Raw genomic sequence first — 22958 nt, 5'->3', positions numbered from 1 at the left:
TGGAAACCATTCTAGTAAAAATTAAGGTAACTTTTATTTTAGTCATAAACTTCCACAGTGGCTCAGAATATTTCACTCACATGATTTATCTACTCCCATATTCTTTGAGCATATCTAATGAATAGACAACTTGATCCCCACTACATTCAACATTGTTTATAATCATTTAATTTATAGTTTGCATGTGAAAATAAAGAATCTCTCCCAGGTAATGTTAATTTTTTTTTAAATGCCCATTTACATAACTTTTTTTTTCTTTATTCTTTTTAACATGAGTGGAAAGGAGATTGTGAGATAGACTTCAACATGCACCCTAACTGGGATCCATCTGGCAACCCCGTCTGGGACTGATGCTTAAATCGATTGAGCTATTTTTAGCTCCTGAGGCTGATGCTCAACCAACAGCTATCCTCAGTGCCCCAGCACAGACGGCCCAGACACTTGAACCAGTTGAGCCACTAGCTACAGGAGGGGAAGAAGAAGAGAAGGGGGAGAGGGGGGGAGAAAGAAGCAGATCGTGGCTTCTCCTGTCTTCCTTGACCAGAAATTGAACCTGAGATGTCCATTTGCCAGGCTGACTCTCTATCCACTGACCCAACCAGCCAGAGCCAATTTATCTCATTTTCAAACATATTAAAATAGGATTTATGGTCTAAACAATTTAAAACATGTTTTTGGAATGGATTCAAAACAAGAACTGTTAGAGTTTATTTTTATTTCTCCATATCCTTCCTTACATAGAAAAAAACACCCCAAAACAAAAAAAAAAAAATTTACTATTTATAAGTAGAAAACTATTTACATGTAATAATATTATGGATAAAACAAATTTGCACATTATGAAGTTGTGGCATAATAAATGAGATGGTATAATAAACAAGATAATCTTCTATAAAGCCTGATAAAATTTGTTTTTATCTAGCCTTTATTTTATTTTTTTTATTTTACTTTTTGTATTTTTCTGAAGTGAGAAGCGGGGAGGTAGGGAGATAGGGAGATAGACTCCCGAATGTGCCTGACCAGGATCCACCCCACATGCCCACCAGGGGGCAATGCTCTGCCTATCTGGGGTGTTGCTCCGTTGCAACCAGAGCCATTCTAGCACCTGAGGTGGAGGCCACAGAGCCATCCTCAGTGCCCAGGCCAACTTTGCTCCAATGGAGCTTTAGCTGTGGGAGGGAAAGAGAGAGAGAAAAAGGGGGAAGGGTGGAGAAGCAGATGGGCATTTCTCCTGTGTGCCCTGGCTGGGAATCAAACCCGGGACTCTCACATGGTGGGCCGATGCTCTACCGCTGAGCCAACTTGCCAGGACCTGTTTTTATTTAGCCTTTAAAATTTGCTATAGATCACTTATTTAGCCATTTGAGTCATTTAGAATTTATTGGTCATCTACTATATAATCTGGCACTGGGATTAGAGAAATAAAAATGACCAAGAACCTGTCCAAAAGGAGCTTACCTTTTAGTGAGGAGACCATCAGTAATCAAGTAAATAGACATGTTCTACTGCCAGGTGAAAATAAGTTTTATGAAGAAGAGTTGGTGAGAGGATACAATGCGACAGGGATACTATTTTAGATAGAGTGGTCAGGAAAGGCCTCATGAGAAGGTGATATTTGATCAGAGTTCTGTGAGAAGCAAGGAAGTAAACTCAGAGGAAGAGCTTTGGAGGAAAGGGAACAACAGGTCCTAAAATGTTGAGGTGGTAGCATGTCTAGCATGTGCAGAAAACAGCTAGGATGTGTGTGGCGGATGTGGTATAAACAAGAGGGAGAGTAGTAGGTGATAAGGTAAAAAATAGTGCTGGGTGAGTGCCCTAGAGGTTTTATAGTTCCTATAAGTGTGGATTTTATTTGAAGTTTGAGGGAAGCCATTGAAGAGTTTTACTTAGGGCCATGACATGATCTGACTTATGTTTTCAACCCTTTGAGTAATGAGTTTTTTTCATGCTTGCTGACCCCCGGGAGTCATTTTTTTTTCCAAAAAATGAAATTAGTTTTAGTTACAGTTTTATTAACTTAAAATCATGTCTGTCTGATAACCATTTTATGGAATCAAGAAGAACCTACATTTGCCTTTTATTAATATTGCCTTACACATTTTTAAAATAAATCAATCGTACTTTGGATGGTCAGGAGGCATGAAGACATACATGAACATTCATACTACTCGAAGGGTTAAAGCAGTGGTAGTCAACCTGATCCCTACCGCCCACTAGTGGACGTTCCAGTTTTCATGGTGAACAGTAGCAGAGCAACCAAAGTATAAATAAAAGGATAGATTTAACTATAGTAAGTTGTTTTATAAAGATTTATTCTGCCAAACTTAGCGAAAATCCAACATAAAGTACTTGTTAAGTAATTATTATTATATGCTTTAACTTGCTGTAACTCTGCTTTATAAATTTTATAAAGTAAAGTTACTTCCCTACTTTATAAATCACCATTACTGTGGAACAGGTGGGAGATTAGAAAATTTTACTACTAACAGAGACACAAAAGTGGGCGGTAGGTATAAAAAGGTTGACTACCCCTGAGTCAAAGGATCTCTCTGGCTGCTTTATGAAGAATGGAAGGTAAAAGGGACAAAAGTACAGACCATCTAGGAGGCTATTTGTAATAATTAGCAAGAGATGATTTGGGGTAGACAGAAGGTAGAAAGGTAGATTTAGAACTGTTGAGGAATGGTTCAATTTCTGGATATATTTCATGAAGGTAGAGCCAACAGGATTTGATGTAGGTTTTGAGTGAAATAGAAGTTAAGAAAGACTTCACAGATTTTGGTCAAAGTAACTGAGCATTTACTGAGATGGGGAATAGTAGGAGATGAGCATGTTTGGAGGCATAGAACGAATCAAGAGTTTGAGTTTAGATATATTAAATTTGATATATCTATTACATGTCCAAGTGGAGATGACAAAATGAATGAATAGTATAAAACTGAAGTTATAATTTTTTATTTTTATTAAATTTATTGGGTGACATTAATAAAATTATATAGGTTTCTATAATACACATATTGCATTATGGGTTCACCACCCAAAGTCAAATCTCCTTTCGTCACTAGGCATTTGACCCCCTTTCACTCCCCTTTCCCTCTGGTAAACACCATACTGTTGTCTGTGTCTGTAAGTTATTTTTTGTTTGGTTAGCTTGTTCACTTGTTGCTTTCAGTTTTATATCTCACATATGAGTGAAATCAAGTGGTTCTTGACTTTTTCTATGTGACATTTTACTTAACATGTTATTCTAAAGATCTATCTATGTTGTCACAAGTACCAGTATTTCGTTTTTTCTTATGGCTGAGTAGTATTCCATCGTCTATATGTACCAAACTTCTTTACCCAATCCTTTATTGAAGGACACTTCAGTTGTTTCCATGTCTTGGACACCATGAATAATGCTGTGATGAATGTGGGGGTATATATGTCTTTGCAAACAAATGTTTCTGAATTTTTCAGGTAGATAACCAGTAGAGGGATTGCTAGGTCAAATGGTAACTATATTCTTAATTTTTTGAGGAACTGACCAACTGTTTTCCACAATGGTTGTACCAGTTTACATTGCTATCAGCAGTGAATGAGGGTTCCTTTTTATCCACAACCTCACCAACACTGGTTAGTACTTGTCTTGTTGATAATAGCCATTCTAACAGGTGTGAGGTAATGTTTCATTGTATTTTTTATTTGCTTTTCCCTAATAGCCAGTAAAGTTGAACATCTTTTCATAAATCTGTTGGCTATTTATGAGTCTTCATCTTCATGGGAGATGTGTCTGAAGGGTCTTTGCCTGTTTCTTGGTTGTGGGTTTTTTTTTTTAAGATTTTATTTATTGATTTTACAGACAGAGTAGTTGCTTCACTTTAGTTATTCATTGCTTACTTGTCGTATATGCCTTGACAGGGTAAGCCCAGGGTTTTGAACTAGTGACCTCAACATTTCAAACAAACTCTCCAGCCACTGTGCCACCACAGGTCAAGCTGCCTGTTTTTTGTTTGTTTGTTTGCTTTTGTGACAGAGACAGAGACAGAGAAGGACAGATAGGGACAGACAGACAGGAAGGGAGAAAGATGGGAAGCATCAAATCTTTGTTGCGGCTTCTTAGTCTCCTTAGTTGTTCATTGATTGCTTTCTCATATGTGCCTTGACCAGGGGGCTACAGCAGAGTGAGTGACCCCTTGCTCAAGCCAGCGACTTTGTGCTCAAGCCAGTACCTTGGGCTTCAAGCCAGCGAACATGGAGTCATGTCTATGATCCCACTCTCAAGCCAGCAACCCCACGCTCAAGCTGGTGACCCTGCGCTAAAGCTGGATAGCCTGCAATCAGCTGGCAACCTCAAGGTTTTGAACCTGGGTCCTCTGCATCAGAACCCAACACTCTATCCACTATACCACCGCCGGGTCAGGCTGCCCGTTTTTTTTTTTGTTTGTTTTTTTACATTTTTTATTTATATTTTTTTTAGAGAGAGGAGACACAGAAAGAAAGAGACAGAGGGAGGAAAGAGATAGAAAGAACAGAGGAAGGAGCAGGAAGCATCTAATCCCATATGTGCCTTGACCAGGCAAGCCTGGGGTTTCGAACCGGTGACCTCAGTGTTCCAGGTCGATGCTTTTACCCACTGTGCCACCACAGGTCAGGCAGGCTGCCATTTTTTAAATTAGATTGTTTGTTTGTTTGGTGTTGAGTTTTATGAGGTTGTGTGTGTGTGTGTGTGTGTGTGTACATATACCACTCACAAAAATTAGGGGATATTTCAAAATGAATATGAAGCTATAAAATATCCTCTAATTTTTGTAAGCAGTACATACACACACACACACACACACACACACACACACACACACACACACATTAACCGCTTGTTGGCGTGTTGTTTGCAAATATATCCCATTCAGTTGGTTGCCTTGTTTGTTTATTATTAATTTTACTGGGGTAGCATTGATAAATCAGGGTACATATGTTCAGAGAAAATCTCCAGGTTATTTTGACATTTGATTATGTTGTATACCCATCACCCAAAGTCCAACTGTCTTCTGTCACCTTCTATCTGGGTATTTTTGTGCCCCTCCTCTCCCCCCACACCCTCCCTCTCCTTCTCCCCCCAACACCACCACCATCCTGTAACCACCACACTCTTGTCCATGTCTCTAAGTCTCATTTTTATGTCCCACCTATGTATGGAATCATGTAGTTCTTAGTTTTTCTGACTTACTTATTTCACTCCATATAATGTTATCAAGGTCTATCCAAGTTGTTGTAAATGATCCGATGTCATCATTTCTTATGGCTGAGTAGTATTCCATAGTATATATGTACTAAAGCTTTTTAATCCACTCATCCACTGACGGGGACATTTGGGCTGTTTCCAGATCTTCGCTATTGTGAACAATACTGCCATAAACATGGGGGTGCATTTCTCCTTTAAGAACAGGGCTATGGTGTTCTTACGGTATATTCCTAAAAGTGGTATAGCTGGGTCAAAGGGCAGTTCGATTTTTAATTTTTTGAGGAATCTCCCTACTGTTTTCCACAGTGGCTACACCAGTCTGTATTCCCACCAGCAGTGCAGGAGGGTTCCCTTTTCTCCACATCCTCGCCAGCACTTTTTCTGTGTTGTTTTGTTGATGAGCACCATTCTGACTGGTGTGACGTGATATCTTATTGTGGTTTTAATTTGCATTTCTCTAATGATTAGTGATGTTGAGCATTTTTTCATATGCCTATTGGCCATCTGTATGTCATCTTTGGAGAAGTGTCTATTCATATCTTTTTCCATTTTTTGATTGGATTGTTTGTCTTCCTGATGTTGAGTTTTACAAGTTCTTTATAAATTTTGGTTATTAACCCCTTATCAGACATATTGTCGAGTATGTTCTCCCATTGTGTAGTTTGTCTTTTTATTCTGTTCTTATTGTCTTTAGCTGTGCAAAAGCTTTAGTTTGATATAGTCCCATTTGTTCATCCGGTCTTTTATTTCACTAGCCCGTGGAGATAAATCAGCAAATAATTGCTGCAAGAAATGTCGGAGAGCTTACTGCCTATGTTTTCTTCTAAGATGCTTATGATTTCACAGCTTACATTTAAGTCTTTTATCCATTTTGAGTTTATTCTTGTGAGTGGCGTAAGTCTAGTTTCAGTTTTTTGCAGGTAGATGTTCAGTTTCCCCAACACCATTTGTTGAAGAGGCTGTCTTTACTCCATTGTATGCTCTTACCCCCTTTGTCAAATATCAGTTGTCCATAAAGGTGTGGGTTTATTTCTGGGATCTCTGTTCTGTTCCATTGATCTATATGCCTGTTCTTATGCCAGTACCAGGCTGTTTTGAGTACAATGGCCTTGTAGTATAATTTGATATCAGGAAGTGTGATACCTTCCACTTTATTATTCATTTTCAAGATTGCTGAGGCAATTCGTGTTCTTTTTTGGTTCCATATAAATTTTTGGAATATTTGTTCTATATCTTTGAAGTATATCATTGGTATTTTAATTGGTATTGCATTGAATTTATAAATTGCTTTGGGTAACATAGACATTTTAAATATGTTTATTCTTCCTAACCATGAGCACAGTATATGCTTTCACTTGTTTGTATCTTCCTTGATTTCTTTTATCAATGTTTTATAATTTTCCGAGTACAAGTCTTTAATCTCCTTTGTTAAATTTACTCCTAGGTACTTTATTCTTTTTGTTGCAATAGTGAAGGGGATTGTTTCCTTAATTCCATTTCTGACAGTTCATTGTTGGTGTATAAAAATGCCTCTGATTTCTAAGTATTAATTTTATATCCTGCCACCTTGCTGAATTCATTTATCAGGTCCAGTAGTGTTTTGACTGAGACTTTAGGGTTTTCTATATACAGTATCATATCATCTGCAAATTACGATAGCTTTACTTCTTTTCAATTTGGATGCCTTTTATTTCTTTTTCTTGTCTGATTGCTGTGGCTAGGACTTCCAGAACTATGTTGAATAAGAGTGGTGAAAGGGGCACCCCTGCATTGTTCCTGATCTTAAAGGGATTGCTTTTAATTTTTGCTCATTGAGTATGATGTTGACTCTCGGTTTGTCATAGACGGCCTTTATCATGTTGAGGTATGTTCCCTGTATTCCCACTTTGCTGAGAGTTTTGATCATGAATGGGTGCTGGATTTTATCAAATGCTTTTTCTGCATCTATTGAAATTATCATGTGGTTTTTCTCCTTTTGTTTATGTGATGAATCACATTGATTGATTTGCAAATATTGTACCAGGCTTGCCTCCCAAAAATAAATCCCACTTGATCATAATGTATGATTTTTCTCATATATTGCTGGATCCGGTTTACTCATATTTTGTTGAGGATTTTGGCATCTAAGTTTGGTGTATAATTTTCTTTCTTTGTGTTGTCTTTGCCTGGTTTTGGAATCAGAATCATGCTCGCCTCATAAAAGGAGCTTGGAAGTCTTACTTCCTCTTGAATTTTTTGAAATAGCTTGAGAAGGATAGGAGTTAGTTCTTCTTTGAATATTTGGTAGAATTCACTTTGAAGCCATCAGGCCCAAGACTTTCTTTGTTGGGAGTTTTTTGATAACTGTTTCAATCTCATTTGTTGTAATTGGTCTGTTTAGGTTTTCTGATTCTTCCAGATTGATTTTTGGAAGATTATATGGTTCAATGAATTTGTCCATTTCATCTAGGTTGTCTAGTTTTTTGGCATACAGTTCTTCATAGTATTTTCTTACAATATTTTGTATTTCTGTTGTGTCAGTTATTTCTTCACTCTCATTTCTAATTTTATTTATTTTAGTCCTTTCTCTTTTTTTCTTGGTGAGTCTGGTTAAAGGTTCATTGATCTTGTTTACCTTTTCAGAGAACCAGCTCCTGGTTTCATTGATCCTCTGTATTGTTTCTTTAGCCTCTATGTCATTTATTTCTGCTCTGATCTTTATTATTTCCTTCCTTTTACTACATCTGGGCTTACTTGCTGTTTTTTTCCTAATTCTTTTAGATGCAGGGTCAAGTTGTTTATTTGGGCTTTTTCTAGCTTCTTAAGGTATGCCTGTAATGCTATGAACTTCCCTCTCAGGACTGCTTTTGCTGTGTCTCAAATTTTGAGTTGATGTATGCTCATTATCATTCGTTTCTAGGAATTTTTTAATTTCTTCTTTGATCTCATTGTTAACCCATTCATTATTTAATAACATGCTATTTAGTTTCCAAGTGTTTGAGTATTTTTCAGTTTTTCTATTCTGGTTGATTTCTAGTTTCATGCGATTGTGATCAGAGAAGATGCTTGATATGATTTCAATCTTCTTAAATTTGTTGTGACTGCTTTTGTGCCCTAACATGTGGTCTATCCTAGAGAATGTACCATGAGCCCTTGAAAAGAATGTATATTCTGCTGCTTTAGGGTGAAAGGTTCTGAAGATATCTATTAAATCGAGTTGATCTAGTGTGTCCTTTAAGTCTGCTGTTTCTTTGTTAATTTTCTTTCTTGAGGATCTATCTAGTGATATTACTGGGGTATTGAAATCCCCTACTATTATAGTATTACTGTTGATCTCGCCCTTTATATCCATCAAAGTCTGCTTTATATATTTAGGTGCTCCTATATTAGGTGCGTAGATATTTATAATGGTTATATGTTCCTGTTGGATTGCTCCTTTTATCATTATGTGGTGTCCTTCTTTATCTCTTCCTATATTCTTTGTTTTAAAGTCCATTTTGCCTGATATAAGTATTGCCAACCCAGCGTTTATTTTATTTCCATTTGCATGAAATATTTTTTCCATCCTTTTACCTTCAGTCTATGTGCTGCTTTTGTTTTAAGGTGTGTCTCTTGTAGACAGCATATGTAAAGGTCCTGTTTTCTTGTCCATGCAGCTACCCTGTCTTTTGATTGGATCATTTAACCCATTTACATTTAAGGTTATTATTAATATGTAGTTGTTTATTGCCATTTTATTCTTTAAAGCTGTATTCCTGTTTTGCTATATTCAAAATTTTTCCCCTTTGATCTGTTTACAGCAGACCCCTTAGCATTTCTTGCAGCATTGGTTTGGTTGTAATGAATTCCTTGAGGTTTTTTTTTCTGGGAAGCTTTTTATTTCTCATTCAATTTTAAGCGATAGCCTTACTGGATAAAGAAGTCTTGATTGTAGGTTCTTGTTCTGCATTTCTTTGAATATTTCTTGCCATTCCCTTCTGGCCTGAAGTGTTTCTGTTGAGAAGTCGGATGTCATCCTTATGGGGGCTCCTTTGCAGATGATAGCCTTTTTTTCCTTTTTTTCTCTAGCAGCTTTTAATATTTTCTCTTTATCACTTAGCTTTTATATTTTAATTATGATGTGTCTTGGTGTAGATTTCTTTGGGTTTCTCTTAAATGGGGTTGTCTGTGCTTCTTGAACATGTGAGACTTTTTCCTGCTCAATTTAGGGAAGTTTTCAGGTATGATTTGATTAAACAAAGTTTCTATCCCTTGTTCTTTCTCTTCTTCTTCAAGATCCCCTATTACGTGGATTTTTTTCTCTTTGTGTAGTCACAGAGCTCTCTTATAGTTTCCTCAGACTTTTTGAGTCTCTTCTTTTTTCTACTCTGCTTCCCTGTCTTCATTTATCTTGTCCTCTAACTCGCTGATTCGATCCTCATCTTCATCCATCCTGCTTTTAATTCCTTCCATTTTGGTCTTCAATTCTGATATTGTATTTGTCATTTCTGACTGATTCTTTTTTATTATTTCAATTTCCTTTTTTATATTTGCTATCTCTTTATTTATGTGTTCATAATGACCATCTATTGTTGTTCTAAGCTCTTTGAACATCCTAACAATCATTATTATTATTTTTTTTTTTTTGTATTTTTCTGAAGTTGGAAACGGGGAAGCAATCAGACAGACTCCTGCATGCGCCCGACTGGGATCTACCCGGCACACCCACCAGGGGGCGATGCTCTGCCCATCTGGGGCATCGCTCTGTTGCAACCAGAGCCATTCTAGTGCCTGAGGCAGAGACCACAGAGCCATCCTCAGCGCCCAGGCCAACTTTGCTCCAGTGGAGCCTGGGCTGCAGGAGGGGAAGAGAGAGACAGAGAGGAAGGAGAGGGGGAGGGATAGAGAAGCAGATGGGCACTTCTCCTGTGTGCCCTGGCCGGGAATCGAACCCGGGACTTCTGCTCACCAGGTCGATGCTCTACCACTGAGCCAACTGGCCAGGGCCAACAATCATTATTTTTAACTCTGCATCTGGTAATTTGGTTATATCTGACTAATTCAGGACCTTCTGTGGGGATTTCTCTTGATCCATTTGGGTTGCATTTCTCTGCCTGCCCATTTTGTCTGTGTATAAGAAGGTTTGGTCACTAGAGTTTAATGGGTGATGCCTCTGTGTTCCCTAGGTGTGGTCGGTCTGTAGGCCTGCCACCCCCTCTGTCGCTGCCTAGGGTGTTAGGGTAAGGGTGTTGCCGGCACCAGCCTACTGTGGCTATCGCTGTGGTTTCCACCTCTCCTCCACAGGATCGGCTATATTCCCGTGCCCTGCTCTACAAGCCTCAGCCACTCTCGGCCTCGCCCGCCCCCATGGGTTGGGTTGCAGTGCCACACACGGCCACAAGCCTTGGCACCAAGGGCAGAGGTGAGCACCTTTGCTCAGTTTCCGGACTCCGCCTGTTCCCGGGCTTCTGCCCCGCCCCCACTGTCAGAGCCAGGTTGTGCGTCAGGCCACAAGCCTCGGCTCCGCTGGTCCGGCCAGGCTACGCACCCCCAGGCCCTTACTCAGCGGTGGATCTCTGCCCATTCCCAGGCTCCCGCCCTTCCACTCCCCCACAGGCAGGATTGCTGGCCGGCCTGCAGCCCGGCCGGACTGCTTTTGCACGTCCCCTCTGCCCCCACCAGGCTAGACTGTGTTCACACCAGACCTGAGGCATGGACGGCCCAGCTTCCGCTCCTGCCAACCGAACCATGCTTCAGCGTCCTGCTGCCTCCTGCCCTCCAGCAAGCCCTCAGCAGTGTGGGTGGGGGCGCTGCAACTCAGACCCTCACACTCACTACTGTAGTCCTGAAAGCTCCCTCCTTCTAAGCGGCTCTGCTCTGAGTACCACGGGAGAGTTTGTTTGGCTGGTGTCCTGCTTCCCTTTGCTGGTATTGCTGTTTCCAGGGGAAATATTCTCTTCAGATTTGGGGAGTGACTCAGCCCAGGGGTTAGGGTGGCTGTCCCTCAAAGTGTTTCTCCCTGTGCCTCCTAGATTTACACTCTCTTCCTGTTGCTCCAGTCCTCTCCTCTTCCCCCCCCCCCCGCCCCCGTCCCCCAGAACCCTGGGTGGTTGTGAAAGAGGTTTTCTGCACAGTCCCTTTAAGAAGAATCCTGGGTCTGAGAAAACTGTCTTTTTCTCACAAACAGTACCTTGACCTATTTCGCAGCTAAATACTGTCCATACACCTCTTCTAGGCTCTGGGGCTGCAGGCTGGGGCTTTGTTCATGGGGCTCAGGACCCTCCCCTCTCCGCTAAACTCTCTTCCTGCCACGCAAGTCTCTCCGGGCTGCCGTTCGCCCCGGGGAGCTGGGCAGCCCTCTGCGTTTCCGCTTTTCCTACCGGTCTCAGTGTGGCTTCTTCAGTGTTTCTTGGTTGAAGAGTCCTCTTAGTTTAGTCCAAAATTGGTTTTTCCAGATGATGTTTCTTAAAATTAAGTTATAATCCACTTTGGTTCTGGGAGTTGGAAGTTGGTACATCCACCTACCCATCACCATCTTGCCGCTCTGCCTTTTTGTTTTGTTGTAGGTTTCTTTTGCTGTACAAAAGCTTTTTAGTTTGATACAGCCCTATTCATTTATTTTTTACTTTACCTTTCTTGCCTTTGGGGTCAAATCCATAAAATGTTTTCTCTGGACAACATCTATTAATTTATTACCTATGTTTTTTTCTATGTAATTTTTTGTTTCAGGTTTTATATTTAGGTCTGTGATCCATTTTGAATTAATTTTTGTACATTAGGACAAACAGTCTGTAGTTTCATTTCTTTGCATGTGGCTTTCCAGTTTTCCCAGCATCATTTATTGAAGAAGCTTTCTTTTCTCTGTGTTTGTTTTCGGCACCATGTCAAAACTTATTTTCACATATACATGTGGTATATTTCTGGGATCTCAATTCTGTCCCCTTGGTCTGTGTGTTTGTTTTTCTACCAATATCATGTTGTTTTGATTATCATAGCTCGGTAGTATAATTTGAAGTCAAGTAATATGATACTGTTGGCTTTGTTTTTTTTTTCTTAGGACTGCTTTGGCTATTCGGGGTTTCTTGTGGCTCCATACAAATCTGATGATTTTTTTTTAACTACTTTTTAAAAAAATTATATTGGGATTCATATATCAATTTTTGTATCCTGCAACTTTACTGTTTTGCTTATTGTTTCTAATAGGGTGTTTTTGGTAGAGTTTTTGAGGTTTTTTTATATACAGAATCATGTCATCTGCAAGAAACACTTTTACTTCTTTCTCAGTTTAGATGCCTTTTATTTCTTTCTCTTGCCTAATTGCTCTGGCAGGACTTCCAGAACTGTAGTAAATAAGAGTAATGAGAGTGGGCATCCTTATTTATCCATATTTTAGGGGAAAAGCTTTCAGTTTTTCACCATTGAGTATGATAATAGCAGAGAGTTTGCCATATATTGCCTTTATTATGTTGAGGTAATTTTCTTCTATACTTGTATTACAGGGTGTTTTCATCATAAATGGATGTTACATCTTGTTGAATGCCTGTTCTGCATCTATTGATAGGATCATGATTTTTGTCCTTTGTTTTTTAAATGTGGTGTACATTGCTCAGTTTGCATATGTTGAACTATCCTTGTGACCCTGGAGTAAACCCCACTTGATTGTGATATTTTTTTTTAAATGTATGGTTGTTGTGCCTGACCGGTGGCACAGGGATAGAGTGTCGGACTGGGATGCTGAGGACCCAGGTTCGAGTCCCCGAGGTCGCCAGCTTGAGTTCAGCTTATCTGGTTTGAGCAAAAGCTAACCAGCTTGGACCTACGGTCGCTAACGCAAGCAAGGAGTTACTCGGTCTGAAGGCCCGCCCGCGGTCAAGGCACATGTGAGAAAGCAATCAATGAGCAACTAAGGTATCGCAATGCGCAACAAAAAACTAATGATTGATGCTCTCATTCTCTGTTCCTGTCTGTGTGTCCCTGTCTATCCCTCACTGGCTCTTTCTCTGTCTCTTTAAAAAAAAAAAAAAAAAAAAAAAAAAAAAAAAAAGAAAAGAAAAAAGTATAGTTGTATTTGGTTTGCTAGTAATTTGATTAGGATTTTCACAACTGTATTAATCAGAGATATTGGTCTGTAGATTTCCTTTCTGTGTGTTATACTTGCCATGTTGATCTCATAAAATGTGTTAGGAGCCTGACCAGGCTAGTGGCACAGTGGATAGAGCATCAGACTGGGATGCAGAGGACTCAGGTTCAAAACCCTGAGGTCACCAGTTTGAGCACGATCTCACATCTTGATTGCAGGGTTGCTAGCTTGAGCGTGGGATCATAGATATGATCCCACTGTTACTGGCTTGAGCCCCAAAGGTTGCTGGCTTGAAGTCCAAGGTCGCTGGTTTGAGCCCAAGGTCGCTGACTTGAGCAAGGGGTTACTTGCTCTGCTGTAGCCCCCCAGTCAAGGCACATATGAAAAAGCAATCAATGAACAATGAAGGTGCCACAATGAAGAATTGATGCTTCTCATATTTCTCCCTTTCTGTCTGACTGTCCATATCTGTCTCTCTCTCTGTCTCTCTGTTTCTGTCACACACACAAAAATATGTGTTAGGAAATATTGCTTCTTTGATTTTTTTGGAAGAGTTTGAGAAGGATGGGTACCAAATCCTCTTGAATCTTTGTTAGAATTAACTACTGAAGCCATTTGGCCCTGGACTTATATTTTTTGGAGGGTTTTTTATGGTATTTCAATGTCCTCACTGTTCATAAGTCTATTTGGGCTTTCCAATTTTTCATGATTCAGTCTGGGAAAGTTACATAGTTCTAGGAAGTTGCCCATTTCTTCTAGGTTATTGAATTTGGTAGCATATAGTCTTTCATGGTATTCCAGTATGATCCTTTGTATATCTATGATGTCTGTGGTAACTTCTTTCATTTCTGACTTTGTTTGTATAAGTCATTTCTTTTTTTTCCCTTATTCAGTCTAGTTAGGAGTTTATTGGTTTTATCAATCTTTTCAAAGAACCAGCTCTTTATTGTATTGATTTTTTTAATAGTTCTTTTGGTTCTTCATTTCATTCACTTCTGCTCTTTTATTATTTCCTACCTTTTTAAATTTAACTTTATTATTTTTAAAGAGAGGGAGAATGATGGGGTGAGGAAGCATCAACTCATAGTTGCTTCTTGTATGTGCCTTAACCGGGCAAGCCCAGGGTTTCGAACTATGACCTCAACACTCCAGATTGGCACTTTATCCATTGTGCCAGTACATGTCAGGCTTATTTCCTTTCTTTTCCTGATTTTGGATTGCCTTTGTTCTTCTTTTTCTAGTACTTTAAGATGTAATGTTAGGTTGTTTACTTAGGATCTCTTTTCTCTTTTTCTTTTTTTCTCTCTCTCTTTTTTTTTTTTTTTTTTTTTTTTTTTTGGTATTTTTCTGAAGTTGGAAACTGGGAGGCAGTCAGACAGACTCCCGCATGTGCCCGACCGGGATCCACCCGGCATGCTCACCAGGGGGCGATGCTCTGCCCATCTGGGGCATCGCTCTGTTGCAACCAGAGCCATTCTAGTGCCTGAGGCAGAGGCCATAGAGCCATCCTCAGCGCCCAGGCAAACTTTGCTCCAATGGAGTCATGGCTGCAGGAGGGGAAGAGAGAGACAGAGAGGAAGGAGAGGGGGAGGGGTGGAGAAGCAGATGGGCACTTCTCCTGTGTGTCCTGGCCGGGAATCGAACCCAGGACTCCTGCACGCCAGGCCGATGCTCTACCACTGAGCCAACCTGCCAGGGCTCTTTCTTCTCTTTTTAAAAATGTTTTATTTCTTGACTATAGAGAGGAGAGAGAGAGGCTGTGGGGAGGAGTGGGAAACTTCAGTTCATAGTTGCTTCTCACATATGCTTTGACCAGACAAGCCTAGGGTTTTGAACCAGCGACCTAAGCATTCCAGGTTGACGCTTTATCCACTGCACCACCACAGATTAGGTTTGGGATCTCTTTTTTCTTGAGATAGGCCTATAATGATATAAACTTCCCTGTTATTACTGCTTTCTCTGCATCCAAGAAGTTCTGATATGTCACATTGTCATTCTCATTTGTTTCTATATATCTTTTGATCTCACCTTTTATTTCTTCTTTGACCTAGTCTTTTTACATAGTATCTTATTTAATTTCCACATTTTTGTGGTTTCTTTAATTTTTCTTTTTGCAGTTGATTTCTAATTTTAAAGCATTATGGTCAGAGAATATACTTGGTATAATTTTAATCTTTTCTAATATGTTGAAGCTTGTTTTGTGACCCAACATATGTTCTATCCTTGAGAATGTTTCGTGTGCACTGGAGAAGAATGTATAATCTGCTATTCTGGGATGAAAGGTTGTATAAATGTCAGTTATATCCATTTGGCCTAATGTGTCATTTAAGGTCAATATTTCTTTATTGATTTTATGTTTGGATGATCTCTCTATAGCTTTCCCCAACTATGACTTTATTTTTATCTATTTTTCCTTTTAGTTCTGTTAGTAGTTGCTTTGTATACTTCAGTGCACCCTGGTTTGGTGCATATATATTAAGAATTGTTGGATTAAAAAGCTGTGGTACATATACACAATGGAATACTACGCAGTCATGAAAAAGAAGGAAATCTTACCTTTTGTGACAGCATGGATGGACCTGGAGACTATTATGCTAAGTGAAATAAGCCAGGCAGAGAAAGACAAATATCATATGATCTCACTTATATGTGGAATCTAGTGAACCAAGTGAACTGAGGAATGGAATAGAGGCAGAGGCAGGGTCACAGGGACCAGAGGGACAGCTGTCAGAGGGAAGGGGGATGAGAGGATGGGATCAGAGAAAGTAAAGGGATCAGTGAAATTATATATACATAAAACAGAGGTATAGATAACCCAAATCCTAGAAGGAAGGGTAGAGGGAGTTAGGGGGAGGGTCAAACAGGGTATAAAAGGGACACAGGGGTAGGGGGTAAGGGAGTTATATTCAGTAGGACACTTGTATCCATGTAAACACAATAAATTAAAATAAAAAAAAAAAAGAATTGCATGTCTGGCTAGTGGTGGCACAATGGATAAAGAGTCGACCTGGAATGCTGAGGTCCCAGGTTTGAAATCCCAAGGTCGCCGGCTTGTTTGCTGGCTCATCACCATAGGTGCAGGCTCGCCAGCTTGAGTGTGGGGTTGCTGGCTTGAGCATGGAATCATTGACATGACCCCCAGGTCACTAGCTTGAGCCCAAAGGTTGCTGGCTTGAAGCCCAAGGTCGCTGACTTGAGCCCAAAGGTCACTGGCTTGAAGCCCAAGGTTGCTGGCTTGAGCAAGTTGCTCACTGGCTCAGCTGGAGGCCCCCTCCCCAGTCAAGGCATGTATGAGGAGCAATCAATGAATAGCTAAAGTGAAGCAACTACAAGTTGATGCTTTTCACGCTCTCACCTCCCCCTCAAAAAAAAAAATTGTTACCCCTTTTTGTCATAGTCTCCCCTTTATCATTATAAAATGTCCATTTTTGTTGCTTGTTACCTTTGTTATCTTGAAATCTGTTTTGCCAGTTTATAAGTATGGCTACACCTGCCTTTTTGTGGATGTTATTTGCTTGGAGAATCATTTTCTGCCCTTTTTCTTTGAATCTAACTCTCTTTGTAGCCTAGATATGTCTCTAAAGGCAGCATATAGTTTTTGTTTTGTTTTGTTTTTTAAGCAAGAGAGAGGGATAGATGGACAGACAGGAAGGGAGAGAGATGAGAAATATCAACTCATAGTTGCTGCTCTTTAGTTGTTCATTGATTACGTTCTCATATGTTCCTTGACCAGGGTGCTCCAGCTCAGCCAGTGACCCCTTGCTCAAAACATCAACCTTAGGTTTCAAGCCAGCAATCCCATGCTCAACCTGGCAACCCCACACTCAAGCCAGTGACCTTGGGGTTTCAATCCTGGGTCCTCAGCATCCCAGGGCAAGCACTATCCACTGCACCACCACCCAGTCAAGCTATAGTTGGGTTTTGTTTTTTGATCCAGTCTGCTACTCTGTGCCTCTTTATGGACGAATTAAGTCCATTTACATGTAGAGTAATTATTGATGCATGATAATTTCCTATAGCCATTTTATCTTCTGTTTTTTGGTAGCTCTGTTCTTCCATTGGTTCTTTTCCTTTGTGTTTCTCTCTGTCATTTTTATTTGTGATATTCCATATTTCTTTACTCTGTATTCCATTTTTTTAAGCTATGTGCCTCAAATTTGTGTGTGTGTGTGTGTAGTTGCCATTAGGTTATTGAAAAAGAAAGTTTCTCTTGACCTGTGGTGGTACAGTGGATAAAGCATCAACCTGGAATGCTATGGTTGCCAGTTCGAAACCCTGGGCTTGCCCAGTCATGGCACATACAACAAGCAATCAATGAACAAGTAAAGTGAGGCAATTATGAGATGACACTTCTCACTCTACCCTCCTCTCTCTGTAAAATCAATAAATAAAAATTTTTTTAAAAAAAAGAAAGTTTCAGGTATACAGTAGTCCTTTGTCTTTTGAATGAATCTTCTCTTCATTCTCCTTTGCTAGTTTGGAATTTTACCACCTCCCCTTTTATGTTTTTGTTGTCACAAATTATTCCTGTTTATACTGTAAATTTGTTGGAGAGCTTACCTGTAGTATTGTGACATTTTGTTCTTTGTTTCAGGTAGACTAACCCCTTTGAGTATTTTGTGTGTTTGTGTGTGTGTGTGTGTGTTTGTATGTGTGTGAGAGAGAGAGACAGAGACAGAGAGAGGGAAGATAGGAACAGATAGACAGGAAGGGAGGGAGATGAGAAGCATCAATTCTTCGTTGCGGCACCATAGTTGTTCATTGATTGCTTTCTCATATGTGCTTTGACTGGGGAGGCTACAGCAGACCGAGTGACCCCTTGCTCAAGCCAGCAACCTTGGGCTCAAGCTGGTGAGCCTCGCTCAAACCAGATGAGCCCATGCTCAAGCTGGCGACCTCGGGGTTTTGATCCTGGGTCCTCCATGTCCCAGTTGGACATTCTATCCCCTATGCCTGGTCAGGCTTGAGTATTTCTTGCAGTCGGCATTTTCTGATGATAAACTCTCTTAGCTTCTGTATGTCTACAAAAATATTTATTTTTTATATGTAAAGGATAACCTTGCTGGATATATTATTCTTGACTGGTAATTTCTGTCAGTACTTTGAATATTTGATTCTACTCTCTTCTGGCTTATAGAGCTTCTGCTGAGAAGTCTGATGATAATCTAAATGGGCTTTCCTTTATATCTAACTTTCTTCTTTTTCTGGATGCCTTGAGAATTCTTTCTTTGTCATAAATTTTTGACAGTTTTAATACAGTGTGCCTTGGAGAAGGCCTGTTTGGATTGAGGTAACTAGATGTTATATTTGCTTCTTGGATTTGAGGACTTAGTTCCTTCCATAAGTTTGGGAAGTTCTGTTATTTGTTTGAAAAGGCTCTCCATTCCTTTCTCTTTCTTTTTTTCTTCTGGTATGCCTGTTATTCTTTTTTTTTTTTTCCTGAAGCTGGAAATGGGGAGAGACAGTCAGACAGACTCCTGCATGAGCTCGACCGGGATCCACCCGGCACGCCCACCAGGGGCGACACTCTGCCCACCAGGGGGCGACGCTCTGCCCCTCCGGGGCATCGCCCTGCCGCGACCAGAGCCACTCTAGCCCCTGGGGCAGAGGCCAAGGAGCCATCCCCAGCGCCCGGGCCATCTTTGCTCCAATGGAGCCCTGGCTGCGGGAGGGGAAGAGAGAGACAGAGAGGAAGGAGGGGGGTGGGGGTGGAGAAGCAAATGGGTGCTTCTCCTATGTGCCCTGGCCGGGAATCGAACCCAGGTCCCCCGCACGCCAGGCCGACGCTCTACCGCTGAGCCAACCGGCCAGGGCCGCCTGTTATTCTTATATTGATCTTTTTGATGGAGTCAGATAGTTCTCATAGAGCTCTGTCATTTTTTTTTCTTATGTGATAAGTGGGGAGGCTGAGAGACAGACTCCTGCATGTGCCCCAACTGGGATCCACCTGGCAATCCACCTATGGAGCAATGCTCAGCCTATCTGGGGCTGTTGCTCTGTTGCTCAGCAATTGAGCTATTTTAGCACCAGAGTTGAGGCCAGTGAGCCATCCTCAGCACCCAAGGCCAACTTGCTCCAACCCAGCCAGAGAGGAGGGACAGGGAAGGGGGGAAGAAGCAGATGATCACTTTTCCTGTGTGCCCTGACTGGGAATCAAACCTGGGACATCCATGCACTAGGCTGATGCTCTACCACTGAGCCAACTGGCCAGGGCCTGTCATTTTTTTTTTAATTTTATTTATTCATTTTAGAGAGGAGAGAGAGAGGCAGAGAGAGACAGAGAGGGAGAGAGAGAGGAAAGAGAGACAGAGAAGGTGGGGAGGAGCTGGAAGCATCAACTCCCATATGTGCCTTGACCAGGCAAGCCCAGGGTTTCAAACCGGTGACCTCAGCATTTCCAGGTCGACGCTTTATCCACTGTGCCACCATAGGTCAGGCCGTCATTTTTTTTTATACTTAAGAGTCCCTCTTCTTCCCTCTGTGTCATTTTTAAATTTCTATTTTTGAGATCACTATTTCTTTCATTTAAATGGTCGGCTCTATTTCCATGCTCACTAGTTCATTCTTGATTTCATTTATTGAGTTTTTTATCTCCAGAATTTCTGTCTGGTTGTTTTTTGAAATTTTAATCTTTTTGATAAAAGTACCCCCCCCCCCAGTGCATTAAATTGCCTGGTTTTTTGCATCTTGTATTTTCACAACTTGAATCTTGAATTTTCTGTCATTTATATCCCAGATTTCCATGTGTTTAAGTTTGCTTCCTAGAGAGTTTTCATTTTCTTTCTGAACTGTGTTGCTCCCTTGGTTATTCATGGTATTCAGTGGCTCCTCTGTCTAGACATCTGTATGAGTGGCTTTTTTCTAGATTACTTCTAAAAGATATTTCTATTATATTTCCTGTAGGTGGCATTGAATCACAAATTTTGGGTTTGTGAAATCCTCATGCTGACTCCCACCATGATGCTGGCTATTGTCAGTGTAGCCAGCATGCTGGCAAAGGTGTGGGCTGGGGCTGGGGTAAGCGGGCTGTCTTCTTTGTTTTACCTCCCAATATGGCAACCTCGGCCACCGTGTGGTCTCCCCTACACCCCAACCAAGGACCAGACGCAGAGTACCCTCTTTGCTCCAGGGAAACAGTGGTTCTGTAGTGTCAGTTCTCAGGTATGCATCGATGTCTTCTGCACCTCAACACCAAGAGCGAAGGGAGGTAAGTTCTGGGAGGCTGGGTGACGGCGGGGCCTTGTGTCTTTGTTTCTCTCCTGGAATGTGGACGACGGGCTGACCCCGGGTTAACCATGGGACAACCGGCAGTGTTCCAAAGCTTTGTCCCCTGTCCAGTGGATGACGGGCTGACCCCGGGTTAACCATGGGACAACCGGCAGTGTTCCAAAGCTTTGTCCCCTGTCCAGGTCCCTGCACTTGGCTGCTGCTCTTGTTTTCACTCCTGTGAGAATGCCCACTGAATCTCTCTGTTCCTCCCAGCCAGAGGAAACCTAGACACAACCTGGGTTCACCCTGCTGTGAGCCTCAGCTTCAGGGCTGTGTCCTTGGCTCTCTTTTTGTTTTTTGCCTCCCTATCTGCTCCTGCCTGCCCACCTTTAGTTGCTTCAATGCAGGATCTTTCACGCGTGCCTTTATGCCAAGCTGGGGTTCCTACACTGAGTTATAGCTGTTCAAATTGTTGAAAGTTCAGGGGGAGAGACCAAGGAGATCCCTCACACCACCATACCTGTGATGCTGAGTTACTTTAAATTGGGATTTAAAACCATGATCTACCAGTTAGTTCTGGTCCTCAATTTATTCAACCACTAGTAAAGTCTAACATTGCATTGGTCTCTGATTTACAAAGATAATTTTAAACTCCTTTAAGCCAAGGAAACTATTGTTTAAATGAAATATTATAAAGAAATATAAATATGTCAATCAGGAGCAAAGATAATTTGTCTGATTAAGGGAGGGTTGTATCTGATCTTTACTGGTACTTGATCATCCTGTTTCGTGGCTGCTTATGCCCTGGGTTAAAGTTTAAGGAAAATAAGCACAAGCTTCTGGGACCAAGGAAAGTAGAGCACCACAGAGTTTTTCGTCCTGCCTTTAACTCTTTCTCTGCCACACTTAACTAGAGTAATTATTTTATCTACCATGTTCCATTTTAATTTGTAGTGTTAAAAAATCCTTTCCTTTGGTATGGTAAGTGTGAAGTTTAAAAGTTTAGGTTGAGTTATTATCAGTATTACATTTGTTTCTGGCTCATGGTATGAATTTCACTTCTGTAGATAATAAAACCAGCTGGCTGAGTCGGGATATCATTTAACTCATCAGCTAATTTGTGTAAAAGTCCCTTAAACTCATTATTATAAGCAAAAGAAGGGCTAGGGGTCATTGTTAGGCTGTGCTTAGGGCATCAATTGGCCTTACTCAGACCTGTTCCAGAGAGTGCAGTCTTAAAATCCACTGGTACAGCAGATCATAGAAATTGGTATATGAGAAATGCTTTTTAAGTGTTAGCTCCCTTTCTTCTGTTGCAGCCCAAATACTAAATTTCCTAACAGTTAACTATGTTGGCAATGTCATTCACAATAAAACCTCTAGCACAGCAGTATTCCGCTTTCAGGCTCTGACAAAGGTTCAGAACTCACAAAATAGCCTGTCAGTGGCACAGTGGATAGAGCGTCAGCCTGGGATCCTGATGACCCAGGCTCAAAACCCCGAGGTCACCAGCTTGAGCATGGGCTCATCCAGCTTGAGCACTGGCTCACAAACTTGAACATAGGGTCACTGGCTTGAGTGTGGGATCATAGACATGACCCCATGGTCACTGGCTTGAGCCCAAAGATCACTTGAGTTCAAGCTTGCTGGCTTGAGCAAGGGGTCACTGGCTCAGCTGGAGCCACCTGGTCAAGGCACATATGAGAAAGCAATCAATGAACAACTAAGGTGTTGCGACAAAGAATTGATGCTTCTCATCTCTCTCCCTTTCTGTCTGTCCCTCTCTCACTCACACACACACACACACACACACACACACACACACACACACACCACACACAAAAGAACTCACAAAATATTACACACGCACACAATTTCTAGCAAAATTTCAAGGAATTCATAGGCTTCAAGTAAAGAACTTTTGTTTTAGATTAGAGCAGTATAAATGTGAATCGTGATTGATTAGCCATTCATTATTATGAAGTTATAAAAAGTATTATTTATATTCATCTTATTTCTAAAAAGGAAAAGTACTTTACAAAATAAGGTCTGCATGTCATGCAATAAAATGAAAAATAAGAATTGAGGAAATTAGCTGTAGGAAAAACAAAGCTGGAAAAACAACTAGAAGATGTAGCAGGAGTACAGGTTTCACGCGTGTGAAACCTAGAGACACAATAGCGTTTCCAGGTTCCTGGCCCAAGAAAAGACCAAGGGATAAGAGTATTTGACCTGCATTTTTAGAATCTCCTGGGCCTTTTCTCTCTATTTTTCTACTTCTTTATATTGTGTTGCTTCTTTGTGAAACTTTTTCTTTTGTCTTTTCCCTTTCCGGCTCTATTTTTTTCCATTGACTTTTTTCATGTAGCCTTCCATCTGTCTTTCTTATTGTGCCCTCATTTGAACTATGTGACACTAGTGGCGAAATATCTTAATTTTATTATATCCTCATTTTTGTTTTTAAAATCAGTTTAGTTTAAGCTTGCA

At 40.8% G+C, this 22958-nt stretch overlaps 1 protein-coding gene across 9 annotated transcripts in view; it reads left to right on the top strand.

Annotated features, from left to right (window-relative positions):
* The window catches only part of CCDC18 (coiled-coil domain containing 18), a 177243-nt gene that overhangs the window by 134888 nt on the left and 19397 nt on the right, over positions 1-22958 (top strand). The window lies entirely within an intron of this gene.

This window comes from Saccopteryx leptura, chromosome 3, assembly GCF_036850995.1.
Source record: "Saccopteryx leptura isolate mSacLep1 chromosome 3, mSacLep1_pri_phased_curated, whole genome shotgun sequence".
NCBI lineage: Eukaryota > Metazoa > Chordata > Mammalia > Chiroptera > Emballonuridae > Saccopteryx > Saccopteryx leptura.
Note: the sequence above shows the minus strand (reverse complement) of the source record. Positions and strands in the feature narration are given on the sequence as shown.